The following is a 14,297-nucleotide window of genomic DNA, read 5'->3' as shown; positions in this document are numbered from 1 at the left end:
GTTGAGAGCCACCTTTGACCTGCCTGTAGATTCATCCTCCTTAAGTAATTTTTTTCACTTTTTTTTCAGTTCTCGTGGAATTCTGAGTTTCTACTTGTCTTTTTGAAGTTCTACCAAATGGTGTCTATTTGAGGAGGTATCCCTCCTAAAACCAGATTTTTTTGCCCCCAAACTACGTATTAAAATTTTTGACCAAATAATCTTATCACCTTCAAAATACTCTCCATTACACTCAACACATTTTAAGTTGTCTTAAATGTATCAAGTAGTATTTTATTCTTACTGGACTAGACACCTACTCTGGATATGGATTTTCCTTCCCTATGCACAATGCTTCTGCCAAAACTACCATCCATGGACTTACAAAATGCCTTATCCACCAACATAGCATCACACATAGAATTGTTTCAGATGTAGGAACTCACTTCACAGCAAATGAAATGCAGCAATGGGCCCATGCCCATGGAATACAATGGTTGTATCTTATTCCTCAACAGCCTGAAGCAGCTGGCTTGATAGAAGGATGGAATGGCCTCCTAAAGACACAATTATGGTGCCAGCTAGGGAGCAACACATTCCGGGGCTGGGGCAATGTTCTCCAGGAGGCTGTATAAGCGCTAAGCCAGCAGCCAATATATGATACTGTGTCCCAAATAGTCATAATTCATGGGTCCAGGAACCAAGGGGTGGAAGCTGGAGTGGCACCACTCACTATTACTCCTAGTGATCCCCTTGCAGCATTTTTGCTTCCTGTCCCAGCAGCCCTATGTGCTTCAGGCCTGGAGGTCCTGGTCCAGAAGGAAGGAACTCTCCCACCTGGAAACACGGATTCCACAGAACTGGCAGCTGAGAATGTCCCCTGGCCACTTTGCGCTTCTCATGCCTTTGGGTTAACAGTTCAGGAAGGGTGTTACTCTACTGAGTGGTGTGATTGATCCTGATTACCAATCAGAAATTGGACTGGTGCTACATAATGGAGCTAAAGGAAAATATGCCTGGAATCAAGGAGATCCTGTAGGTCGTCTCTTAGTACTACCATGTCCTGTGATTAAATGGTAAACTACAGCACCCCAGTACTGACCGGATAGCTAACAAAATAGATCCCTCATGAATGAATTTTTGGGTCACTGCACCAGGCAAAAAACCACGGGCAGCTGAGGTGCTGGCCAAGGGCAAAGGTGATACAGAATGGGTAGCAAAAAAAGGTAATTGTATCAGTTATGACCCTATGATCAATTACAAAAGCGATATGTGTGATTGTCAGTTTATCTTCTTCATATGTGCTTACTGAATATCTTTCCTTTGTTCATGTATGATGTACCAGATACAATTAGATTCAGTATGTTTTCATTTATATGTATGATAAATGCATGATGTCAGCTATAATTGTGATTTCATTAATGTCTGGAAATTATATATGGCTAAAGAATTGTGTACAGGTGCCAAGTTGGCAAGGGGTGGGCTGTGATAGGTAGGTGTATTGTGCCAACCTAGCCAATAGGAGCATGTGGATTAATCAGGCTCAGTAGTTTGATTGGAGGGCAAAGTGATAAATGGCTCAGCAAGGCCTGCCCCTGGCTCTCTTGCTCTCTGATGATAAGACCATCATGTAAAAGTTGCTTTCGCTAGTTTTCGGTCTCAACTTGTCAGCTACACCACCTGTGTGCCAACCAACCCATGGATCCTGTAGCTAAAGCTTGAGATTCCTTCGAGACCTGCTTCACCACCTTACTGGTATGCACATTGCTTGAGGTTGGGGCTGGTGGATCCTGTCTTCTTGCCTTGCTTGAGTTTGATAGCCCATCCAGGCCTGCTTCGCAAAGCTCCTGATCTGCTGACTGTTGGTGACCCACCCTGCTGTTTGCTGCCTGTAGGTAGACTCTACCTGCATTGGTAGAGAGAAGACACAGTTGTCTACTTCCTTGACCTTGGATTTGGCAGCCCTCCAGAGCTGAAGAACTTCTAGTTTATTAACTGTTCCATGGAAGTGAGTCAAACTGAGCCCTCTGCATTGCTGTGTGGACTAATTAGCTGTTATATTCCTTCATGCTGTGTGTATATATATTATATACAATAATAGGAATATGAATATATATAACATTCATATGTGTCCTGGTTTTGTTTCTCTAGAGAACCTTACCTAACACATGCTCATAGTCTCCTTGTAATGGGTAAGGGTGCAAACGTATTACCCTAATGCTCATCCCCACAGCACAGCAGAAGTAGCATTAACAAATCACAAATTGGCAAAAACAGTCTTCTAGGAAATGTTGGCACTAAAAACCAAAAGAAGATTTCATCACCTGTTGATTTTTGCAGCATTCTATCTGGGAAAAAGGTAATGATTTTATGTATTTTGGATCTAGTTGACTGTACAGAAAATTCACTTGATTCTTCATTTGTTGAATCTTCACCAACTACCTTACTTGCTACGAAGAAAGACATTGGGCACTTTCATTCTTACACTAGATTTGAAAAGATACCTTTCAATTGCTGCAATCACTGTCAGGGAGAATGATACAGGAATGTACTAATTACCCAGGCATCATTATTTTCTGGGAGCTAGGGTTCTTATAATGCTAAGAGATAATATTACTTTCTATTTAAAAAAATATCTCACTTCAAAGTCTGTTGTTGTATTCAACTCCAAATGATCTTTTCTTTATAAATATCTAAGAGTAAAAGAATAAAACTTTGTAAATATATTTACAGAATACTGGGGATCTTAAATACTTGTATACAGATAGAAATTATCTTTCCATTTTCCCACATGCTACATTATTATTTGTCTTTCTAGATATTTCATATAAACAAGCTTATTTGGGGTGCAATCATGCAGGGATTGGCAAAGTATGGCCAGGGTTACACTTGACCACATGCATTCATTTACTGAGGCACTTTTGAACTTACAATGGCAGATTTGAGTAGATCCAACATATTCTGCATGGCCTAAAATACTATGTGGTCCTTTACAGAAAAAATTTTCTCATCCCTACTCTTAAGCAACAATCTTAAACTGGAGAAAATATCTTTCCTTTTCTGGTGATTTTTTAAAAATGGGCTACAAAAGTGGCTTATGAAAATACTAGGGGTCAAAGAAATAATACTCTAAAAATAAATGTTCTCTTTTATGAAAGGACCCCTGGTAGGGAAGCGGATTGAATATTGAGCTGATATCCACAACACTATCAATTCAAACCCACCAGCAGTTCCTCGGGGGAAAGCTGAAACTGATGGCTCCCTTGAAGTTTGACAGTCTTGGAAACCCCAGGGAGCTGTCTTACTTTGTTCTCTAAGATCACTTCTTAGTTAATCGGGAGTATGTTTTGGGTTTGGTTACCTATTAGAAAAATATTTTAGAGCCAAATTAGCAAATCATATTCTTTTGTTGATTTTATGCTGGTACTTCTGAATGCTGAATGGATACAACCTAATATAAAGCAAACTTTAACCATGGAGCATCTATCGGCAAAGGCAACAGCTTTCAAGCATATCCAACATGAGTTTTAAAAAAATACTATGAAGGCATAATTGGAGCATTGTGTAAAATAAAAAAAGCAATCCTCCAGTCAGCATATATTATGATATTTTACTGTTAATTTAGGATGAACTATTATACAATGCATTCTTAGGGACTTTTTCAATATCACTAGAATAACTACACCAAAACGTTAATCAGTTATTAAAATGCTTATCAGTAAAGAAATTTTCAAAAGATAAATTTAGCCAAATGACAATATTTTAATATACATTTTTTCATTTTGACTGACTCATATGGGTGTTACTTATGATTTCAAGTGGTAATACTTTGTTCTATCTTCACAATAAACAAACCATTATTTATAAACAGAAAGTTATGAAGATCTTTTTAAATTGACATGATGCGGAGTATAAGATATAATTAAAGTAAGAGCATAGCACTCTGACTGTAAACATTTAGTGGAATGCATTCTAATGTCATACATCATGACAAATAAATCTGCACCTGCATTTACCCACTGCCATTTAGTTGATTCTGACTTATAGTGGCCCTCTAGAGGGTTTCTTATACTGCAGATCTCTATGGGATCAGATATCCTCACTTTTCGTTGGCCAAATAGATGGTGGATTTGAATTCTTTGTCTTTCAGTTAGCAACCCAACACTTCCACTTAGTAAGTGTGATTATGGTAAAGGTACTGGTTTATTATGTTTGAAGTTATTTTACATTTGATAATATGGATAATTTGATAAAACAGCAATTTCATGATGTAATAATATTTTTTGAAAATTGCATTTTCACTACGGGACAGAGGAGATACAAAGAAAAATTGGATGTAGTATCTTGTGGTATTGGTTTTGAATTGAATGAATAGATGCGAAGAAATTAAAGTTTCAATATCTATTTCTTGACTCTGTCCACTAAAAATGGACATCAACATCAATTAAACTACTGTAATCCTGTCCTGTGTCAGCAGTAACCAATCGCTACAAGTTTTCTTTAAACAGCAGACATTATTACTTCAAGGTTCTAAAGGTCAGAATCCAAAGTTGCTATCCCCGGGCTGAATTCAAATTATCAGCAGGACCATGAACCCTCTGGAGGCTTTAGGGAGAAATAGTTACTTGCCCCTTTTTCTGGTGGTTGTTGGCATTCCATTTTCTCATGTTTTCCTCTTCTCTGTGGTAATATTGTCCTTTGTCCCTCTTATATGAATGTTTGTGAGTGCATTTAGGATTCATGTAAATAATCCAGAACTATTCCCACCTCGTACAAAGGGCTTCAAAAAGATTGTGGAAATACAATTATTTTTAATTCCATTTATCAAAGAATATTTTGATGTACTCTCATATACGGCAATCCCCATTTTGCCATATGTGGTAAAATCAAAACCAAACTAAACTCATTGCCAGACTTACTGTTGATCCTGACTTAAAGTGACCCTACAGGACAGGGCAGAACTGCCCCTGTAGATTTCTGAGCCTGTATCTCTTTACAAGAGTAGAAAATATCATCTTTCTTTTTAGGAGCACCTGGTGGTTTTGAACAGCTGAAATTACAGTTAAAAACCCAATGGTAACCACTATGTCACTAAGGCTCAAGTGTATTTAGAACCTGGGTGTAGCTTTAACTGACCATAAACACCTATATCATTGAGTTAGCCTAGCATGCTGATTGTGGTTTTCAATTTTACCCATGTCTTATTGGAGAAATGGTTGATTCTAGACCTGAGGACATAGCACTTATAAGATGAACCTTAATAATTACGTGGAACTGGAAAGTAAATACGTGCTCCAAAATTAATGGGAATAAGTTTAAAGGACAAAGTGATAAGAACAAACAAGGAAAGATAAAAGCAATGCCCGTATTTATTTTACCAAAAAGAACTGGCTGATATTCAACCATTTCAAGAGAACCAACGGTATTAAAGGAAGGCCAAGATGCCCTGAAGGCATTAGTGCAAAACAAGGTTCCAAGAATTTATGGAATATCCCTTGAAATGTTTCAGTAAATCAATGCCATATTGGAGGCTCTCATTCATGTATGCCATGAAATTTGGAAGAAACTGCCTAATTAAATAACTGGAATAGATCTATTTTTGTGCCTATTTCAAAGAATGCTGATCCATCAGAATGCAAAGTTTATAGAAGAATATCATTAATGTCACATGTAATTAAAATTTTGTTGGAAATAATTAAAATAAATACAGCAGTGCACTGTCAACAGGAAATTGCTAGAAACTCAAGCTAGACTCAGAAGGGGAAATGGAATGAAGCTTATCATTGCTGAAAGCAGAAAATACCAGAAGGATTTTGACCTGTATCTTATTAACTATGCATAGACACTAGACTGACTAGACCAGCATAATTGATGGATGACATTGCAAAGAATTAGAACTCCAGTACATTTCATTGTTCTCATATAGATCCTATGCATAGACCAAGAGTAGACCCTGGGACCGAAACAGAGTCCTACATCATTTAAAATTAAGAAAGTTGTTTGTCAGGATTGTATCCTTCTACTGTACTTATTTACTCTGTATGCTAAGTACATAATCTTAGACACTGGACTATATAAAGATAGCCACGACATTAGGATTGAAGGAACACTCATTAGCAGCCTAGAATATGCAGACGCCACAACCGTGCTCGCTGCAAGTGAAGAGGACTTAAAGCACGTACTGGTGAAATCAAAGACCACACTCGGTAGCATGAACTGTAACTCAGTGAGAAGAAAACAAAAATACTCACAACTGGATCAGGAAACAACATCATGATAAATGAAGAAAATATGATATTTTTCAAGGCTTTCATTTTACTTGGGTCCACAATCAACACTCATGGAAGCAAAGTGAAGAGATCAAATGACATTGCTGCACAAGACCTGTTGAAGTGTTAAATAGCAAAACCTTTGCACCTGCACTAAGTCGGGGTATTTTAAATGGCCTCATATGCATGTGGAAGCTGGACAGTGAATAAAGAAGACAGGAGAACAATTAATGCATTTGAATTGTGGTATTGATGAAGACTATTGAATGCACCATGGATATCCAGAAGAATGAACAAATGTATCTTTGAAGAAATACAGCCCGAATGTATCTGAGAAGGAAAGATGTTGATAATTTGCTTATACTTTGGACATAGTATCAGGTGATAGCACTTCCTGGAAGAGATTTTATTTGATAATGTAGAGGGCTAGCAAAACAGAGGGAGCCTTTTCATGGACAAATTCACACATTGGCTACAACAATGGGCTCCAACATGGACATAATTATGAGGATGGAATTGAATTGAGCAGTGCTTTGTTCTATTGTATTTAAGCTTGCTATGATTTGGAGCCAAGTCAATGACAACTTAGCGTTGTGCCTTTTACATGTTAACTAGTTAAACATCTAGTTGCTTGCTAATGAATTCTGTAGGGACATTTTGTTAGGGTTATATTTAGCTTCATCTTTATATTGAGTTGATGGCTATTTTTATTTCAATCTAAAAATGCACAAAAACTACATACACGGTTGCAAGTATAAATTCATTATAAAATAAGAAAAGTACACTTTATGATTTATCTTGTTTGTCCAATTTGTTTCATATGAAATATGCTTTATTGTGACTAGCCTATTTATTAATTCAATTAGTAGTAGTCAGTTCAAAGATCCCACAAAGAGACAGTTCTACCCTGTCCTATAGGGTAGCTATGTATCTGAATCGACTTGATGGCAATGAGTTTGGTTTTGGTTTTATTCAATCTTTATGCTGAGAAAATAATCAGATAATGTAGGCTCTATGAATAAAAACATGGCATCAGGATTTGAGGGGCACTTGTGAACAATATGAAAATGCAGATAATGCCACCTTAAATGTTCAAAGTGAAGAAGAATTGAAGTGCTTTGATTAAGGCCAAAGACTACAGTCTTTTTTTTTTTAAGACTACAGTCTTAAGTAGGAATTATAACCCACCAAAAAGAGAACAAATATACTTTCAACTGGACCAAGAAACAACATACGTGAAAGAAAAAAATTAAATTTAACAAGGGTTTAATTTAAGTTGGTTACATTATGTAATCAATGCTCATGGAAAACTCAAGATATCAAAGAAGGCATTGCTTTGGGCAATTCTGCTGCACAAGACCCTTTCAAATGTTAAAGAACAAAGAAGGCACTTTGAGGACTAAGATGTACTTGACTTAAGCCATGTTATTTTTCACCTACCTTATATGCATGTGAAAGCTGGGACAGAAAATAACAGAGACAGTGAATTTTTGCATTTGATTTATAGTATTCCTGAAGAATATAGAACGTTCCATAGACTGCCAGAAGGGTGAACAAAGCTGTCTTGGATGAAGTACAGCCGGAATCCTTCGTAGAAGCAAGGACTAGACTCTGCTTCACATACTTTGGAGGAGTTACAAGGAGGAGAGACCATTCTCTAGAAAAGAACGTCATTCATGGTAAAGTACAGATTCAAAGAGAAAGAAGATGATCTTTAAGGAAATGAATTTACATTGCATCTGCAAAAATGGGCTCAGACAACAAAAATCATGAGGATATTGCAAGATCAGAAAATGTTTTGTTTTTTTGTACATAGGGTCTGTACACGATTCAAAGCTGACTGATCAGCACCCAACAGCAGCAACCATAACTTGATTTATATTTGGTTAAAATTTTCAAAATGTTTCAAATGTAATTTAAATCAAATTTTTTGTATTCTACTTTCTGATATTATGGTTCATATTTAACTTACACAGCAAATTGACTTTCTCTAAATGTTAAATAAAATAAAGTGGAGTCATTTTTTTAATTATAAACCTGATTTTCAGCACCAGAGTAATATTAGCAATGTGATTGTTAAGGAATAAATTCTCATACTTCTTCTATAATTTCTTTTCACTTTGTTATTCCTAACATTGAATTTCTGGGTACCAAATAGTCTCAGAAACTCCATATATATTCATTGAAGAGAATAAGACGGCAGATGTTGTGTGAGTATGTTTATAAATGCAGAGGAAAAAGTGAACTAAAATGATGATATTGCCTCCATAATGATATTTTAACCTTGGATTAAAGTACCTAGAAAAAGTAATCGCCAGTAAAATTATACATTTTTAATATATGTAGAAGTTATATGGAGAAGCTTCATGCAAAATTATAAGCCATTTTATAATAGTTGCCCATGCCTATTATGCCAGCTTATTTGTAACTGAAAATATATTCAAAATTGTCCTCATTGTGTAAAGAAAATGATAAATTTATTCATGAATATAAACATACAGATTTCTTATGTTGTCCTAAATCAAACCTTCTACTACAAGCCAGCATTTATAGGTGTTATACTGCTCAAAGTCACTTCAAATTAATACAAACCAAAGCAACTCTTTTGCCAGCAAGATTTCACCTTCAGAGAGCTCTCTAAGTGTAGAAGGCTTTTAGGACAAACAAAGCTTTACTATTGACTTTTTCCCTTTTCTTTGACCACTTTATGCTTTAATTCTCTGGCATTAGTCATCTGAGCATTTGACCTAGAAAGCCTAATCGAAACAACAAGGTAGAGAAATATTTTGTTTTCGTCCTTACAGGATTCCACTGACACCATCACACACATCTGTCCCATGGCTACATCAGATTTCAGCTCTTAGAAACACTGACATGATTTTGCATTTTTCACATTGGTTTTATTTCCATTTACACAAAAAAGGACTAACTGTAGCCGTTTCAAAAGTGGTCACACAAAATGTGTTCTTTAAGCAAATGTTTATTCATGAAGTACCCACTTCTCTGCCAGTGCTTTCCAGCTGACTGGTTGCTCAGCACGCGCGGTAATAATCACCACGTGTACACTAGCAGGCACCCAGCAACCAACAATAAGGCATCTGCTCTGTGTTCAAAAATAAACATAGAATGCTATTCTCTAGAAAATGGTACAGATTTTATAGACTGGAGACTTTTGGGACCTTTGGGAGACACTTTTTCTTTTTAGAAAAAAGATACATAGTCATAGTGTCATTTGGTACTTGAACTCTTTGGAAGATGTTAGCAGATACCCCATATATACATGTAGTTACCCTCTCCCCCCCCACACACACAAATAGAAATTTTCCACAAAATCTTAAATGTACATTGCCCTCTAAGTAGTGAAGTCTTAACTATTTTGACAGGACTTACTTGAGTTTAAACTGTGACCCATTATATATGTGTATGTTTCTTTCTATAATTTATTGAAATGAAGTTTCATGAAACCTTCAAATGAATTCTAGCATTTTATCCTATACTATTCTATTTAAATGCAGTGAAAATAACAACAGACCTTCTGCTTATGACATGCTGAACTGATTTCACAAAAAAATGGATGGCCATGACCTTTACAAAAACACCAATCTAAATTTTATGCAACTATACTGGATGTCAATACTTTTATTTCTTTCCAACAAGTTGAATTATTTTTAAAATCACTGTCCTAGAGTTCATTCAACTCATAATGATGCTTTATGATTTCTGAGCCTATACATTTTTTTGGTCTGAAGACTCCAAGTCTACTCCAATTTTACTTTTCCTCTAATTTTTAAGCTACCCGGACCAATATGTAGATTCAAGGGGTCAGGAATTTGGAGAGTTTTACAGGCTGTGAGCCTTCATTCTCTCTTTTTAAAAAAATTTATTTTTAAAGAAGTATGTTCTCAACAAATGAAATTATGAATAATATCCCATTAAACTCCCCATAAACGTGGTTCCTTCTCTTTTTACCCCTCCCATCTTTCCTCCCTCTCTCTATAATATCCTACCCCTCCCCTCTCCATGAACCCACCCTCATCCCTTGCATCCTCATAGTCTTCAAAGACTTATCTTTCAGTGTAACAACCACTTTTCTGTTTTTTCTTTATAACAATGGTATCATTAAATATTTATCCTTATAGAACTGATTAACTTTGCATAATGCAAGGGGGTACCCCCCCCTCAAAAAAAACCCTGAATTGCGCTAGGTGGAGCAGAGCTTTTGTAGTACACATTTTTTCTGCTAGGTGAGAATTTGGCAACTTGCTCTGAGTTAGTGAACCCAGTGGTGTTACCCGGGAAGGTTCTCTCTAGTCACAGTAAATTTGTTAGTAAAAGCAATTTTGCTCAAAGCTCGGTGTGTGTGTGTGTGTGTGTGTGTGTCTGTGTGTGTGATGGGTGATTTAAAAGAACAACATGCAGCTGTGAAATTTTGTTTCGTGCTCGGGAAAAATGCCACAGAAGTTTTTGTGATGTTGAACACAGCTTTCAAGGACAGCATTGTGGGAAAAATTCAAGTGTATGAGTGGTTTTCTCATTTCAAAAATGGTGAAATGTCAGTTGTTGATGCATGGAACCTCGTTCTGGATGTCCCTCAACTTCTCAAATGGATGAAAATGTTGATTTCAAGTGCATTTGGAGATCGTTCCCCAGATCAAACTGTTAATCAAGCTTTCTATTTTGGAGCTTCAGAAAAGACTGCGTAAGAGTGTGTGACAAAAAAGATCTCATTTGTGGCAGATAGGGGACTGGTTTGTGGCCGAGAGGGGACAATGCACCTGCTCACATAGCCATTTCAGTGTGTCAGCTTTTGCCCAAAACAGCATGCCTCTCTTGCCCCCATGCATCTTATTTACCTGACCTTACTCTGTGCGACTTTTTTTTGTTCCTGCTAATGAAGAGGGACAAGAAAGGCCAGCAATATGACGACATAGAAAAGGTGAAGAAAAAAATGAGGGAGGTGCTGTCAGCCTTCCAAACAGAAGAATTTGAAAAAAATGTTTCTGAGAATGGAATCACAGATTGGACAAATATATTAAATGTAATGGAGAGTGCTTTGAAGGTAATAAGGTTGCTTATTCAAAAACTTTAAATCATAACTTTGAAAAACAATTCCGTTTTAAGGATGGGAAATCTCTCTTATTCACTAGTTTTGTCCATGTCTTGTGGTGTTTAAAAGAGTTGTTTTATTGATGCCGCTTATTCCATTGCATGAATACATTTTTTTTACCTATTCCTCTATAGTCAGAGGTTTCGGTTGTTTCCATGTTTTTGCTAATAAGTAAATGACTACAATAAACATAGGTGTGCATGTTGTATTCTTGATTTTTTTTTTTTTAGGAAATCTCCCAGGAAAGAGATCGGTGGATCATAAGGTAATTTCACTTGCATTTGTTTAAGGACCTGCCATACAGACTTTCATCGAGGTTGTATAATTATAACGTATCCTGGTGGTTGTGTAATTATACAGTATTGCCTGCAGTGCATCAGCACTCCAGCCTCTCTGCATTCTCTCCAGCATTTCTTCTGTTCTGCTTGTGTTTTTGCTGGCTTGTTTTTATTAAAAGTGTTTGTGTTAGGTGATATTTCATTGTTTTAATTTGTATTTCTCTTATTGCTAATGAATGCAAACATCTCTTCATAAGGTTTTGGCCGCCTGCATGCTATCTTTAGTAAATTGTCTATTCATGTCTTGTGCCCATTTTTAATGGGGCTATTTGCAATGTAATTAATACTATGCTGTCGTTTTCTATAGATTTTAGAGATTAACACTTTATATGATATATTATTATTATTTCTTCCCAATCTATGGGCCTTTTAAAAAAAACTCTTTAAATGATTTCTTTCAACGTGCATAAGTGTATTTTCAGAAGGTCCAACTCTTTACTTTTATCTTCTATAGTATGGGAATTTTTCATTCTGTTTGGTAGTGTGTTTGTGCCTTGTATTAGGGCTCTGAAATTTTGTTCCTCTTATTTTGTTGATGATTTTTAGGGTGGGGTGGTTTATATCAAGATCTTTGAACCATCTTGAGTTCATTTTTGCACCTGCGGTGAGTATAGGTCTTGTTTCATTCTTTCATGGTGAAGACTCAGTATTTCCAGAACCATTTATTGAAAATGTATCTCTTCCACATTAAATATGTCTTAGTCCTATATCAAACAGTGGGTGTTTCTAGGTATTTGGTTGTATTTCTGGGTTCTCAATTCTAATCCACTGGTCTTCATATCTATAGTTGTAGCAGTACCAGCTGTTTTATTACCTTGGCTATATAATATTTTAAAGTGTGGGAGTGAAAAAAACTCTTGCATTGTTTTTATTTTTAATAGTCTTTTATTTATCCTATTTATTCTTTCCTTTCCATATAAAGTTAGTGATTCATTTAAGATATCTTTGAAAAATTGTGGTGTGATTTGGATCAGAATTTCATTGAATTTCTAAAGTATGTTTGGTCAATTTTGTGAAAATTGACATTTTCACAATGTTTAGTTGCCTCTATAGGAGCATAATAACTGGTTTCATTTGTGTATGAGGTTTTTATTTGTTTGTTTCTTATATGAGTGTTTTGTAATTTTAATGGTCTTCCATTTCTTTGGTAAGATTTATTCCTCAATATTTTATCTTTTGTATAGATATGATACTGCTCTTTTAGTATCCTTTGTAGCATCACCATCTTTAATACACAAATAATCCAACTGATTTCTGGATGCTGATCTTATATCCTATTACACTGCCAAAATTTTCAATTAGTTCCACCAATTTTTTTCATTGAATCTTTAGGGTGTTCTATATAAAGGATTATATGAACTGTGAATGAAGAGAGTTTTTTTTTCTGTGTCTGTGTGGATGCCTTTAATATGTTTTTAATGCCATAGTTCTAGCTAAAACTTCCAGGCTATATTAAATATAAGTTGTACTCAAGGTAGACTCTGGCTCCTGTTTGAAGGGAGAATATTTTCAATTTATCTACCTAAGTGAAATGTTGGCCATTGTTTTCACATTTGTGGCATTTTGAGACTATAAATATTTATGGGAGCAGCATGCTCATCTTTTTCCCAATTATCAGCTATTGAGTGTGAACTGCTGCATTTGTAGTTAGCAGCCCAGTGGATCTTTGACTATGTCATGCTGGTATCGATCTCTTTAAAAGAGCCCTGGTGGTGTTGCACATAAATATTGGCCTATTTACTGAAAATTCAGCAGTGCAAACTCCCCAATTGATCTGTTGGGGAAAGAAAACGTATGCTTCTGTTTAAGATTTGCAAAGATTTGAGATCCTTATATAGGGTTTTCTATGAGTCAGAATCTACTTGATGGAAATGCATTTGGTTTGGATTGTGATTATATAGTTAAAAAGTGAAGAGCATGTACAACAGCCCAGAGGAGTGAAGCTAATTTACTTACTCTTCTATATTGCTAATTGTTCTTCAGGTTTAATCAGGACTTGATAAATAAATGTCATTTTGCTATTTGTACCTTTACTTGCATCACCATTTAGAATTTTTCTTTCTTTCTTCTTCTTCTTTTTTCACATAAGAAAAAGTTCTCAGGATCTAGATGCAAACATCTTAAAACACAAAAATAAAAACAACCTATCTATGTACACATAGATCAATAAAAATCTATATATGTGTGAATTTATATTGCATATAAATGAATATATATTATGTGATATATATATAATGACACCATGATCTAGTGGAATTGAAATCAGGCACCTAAGAATCATTCAAAATTAGAAAATTATGTAGTCTACCACATAAACAAAATGAACCACATGACCATATCAGTAGATTTCAAAAAGGTTTTAGACAAAATCCAACATCCATTACTGATAAAGCATTCAACGGAATAGGGATAGGAGGGAAATGTCTCTATATAATAAAGGTGATATACACACACATAAAAAAACAACAGTCAGCATTGCACTCAATGAAGAAAAGGGGAAAATTATCCACCTGGGAAAGGGAGCCAGAAAAGGAGCTCCCTTAGCACCACTCTTATTCAATATGTTGCTAGAAGTCTTAGCAGAATCATTAGACAACAACAGAA

The sequence above is a fragment of the Tenrec ecaudatus genome, chromosome X, assembly GCF_050624435.1.
Source record: "Tenrec ecaudatus isolate mTenEca1 chromosome X, mTenEca1.hap1, whole genome shotgun sequence".
NCBI lineage: Eukaryota > Metazoa > Chordata > Mammalia > Afrosoricida > Tenrecidae > Tenrec > Tenrec ecaudatus.
This window is presented reverse-complemented; position numbering follows the sequence as displayed.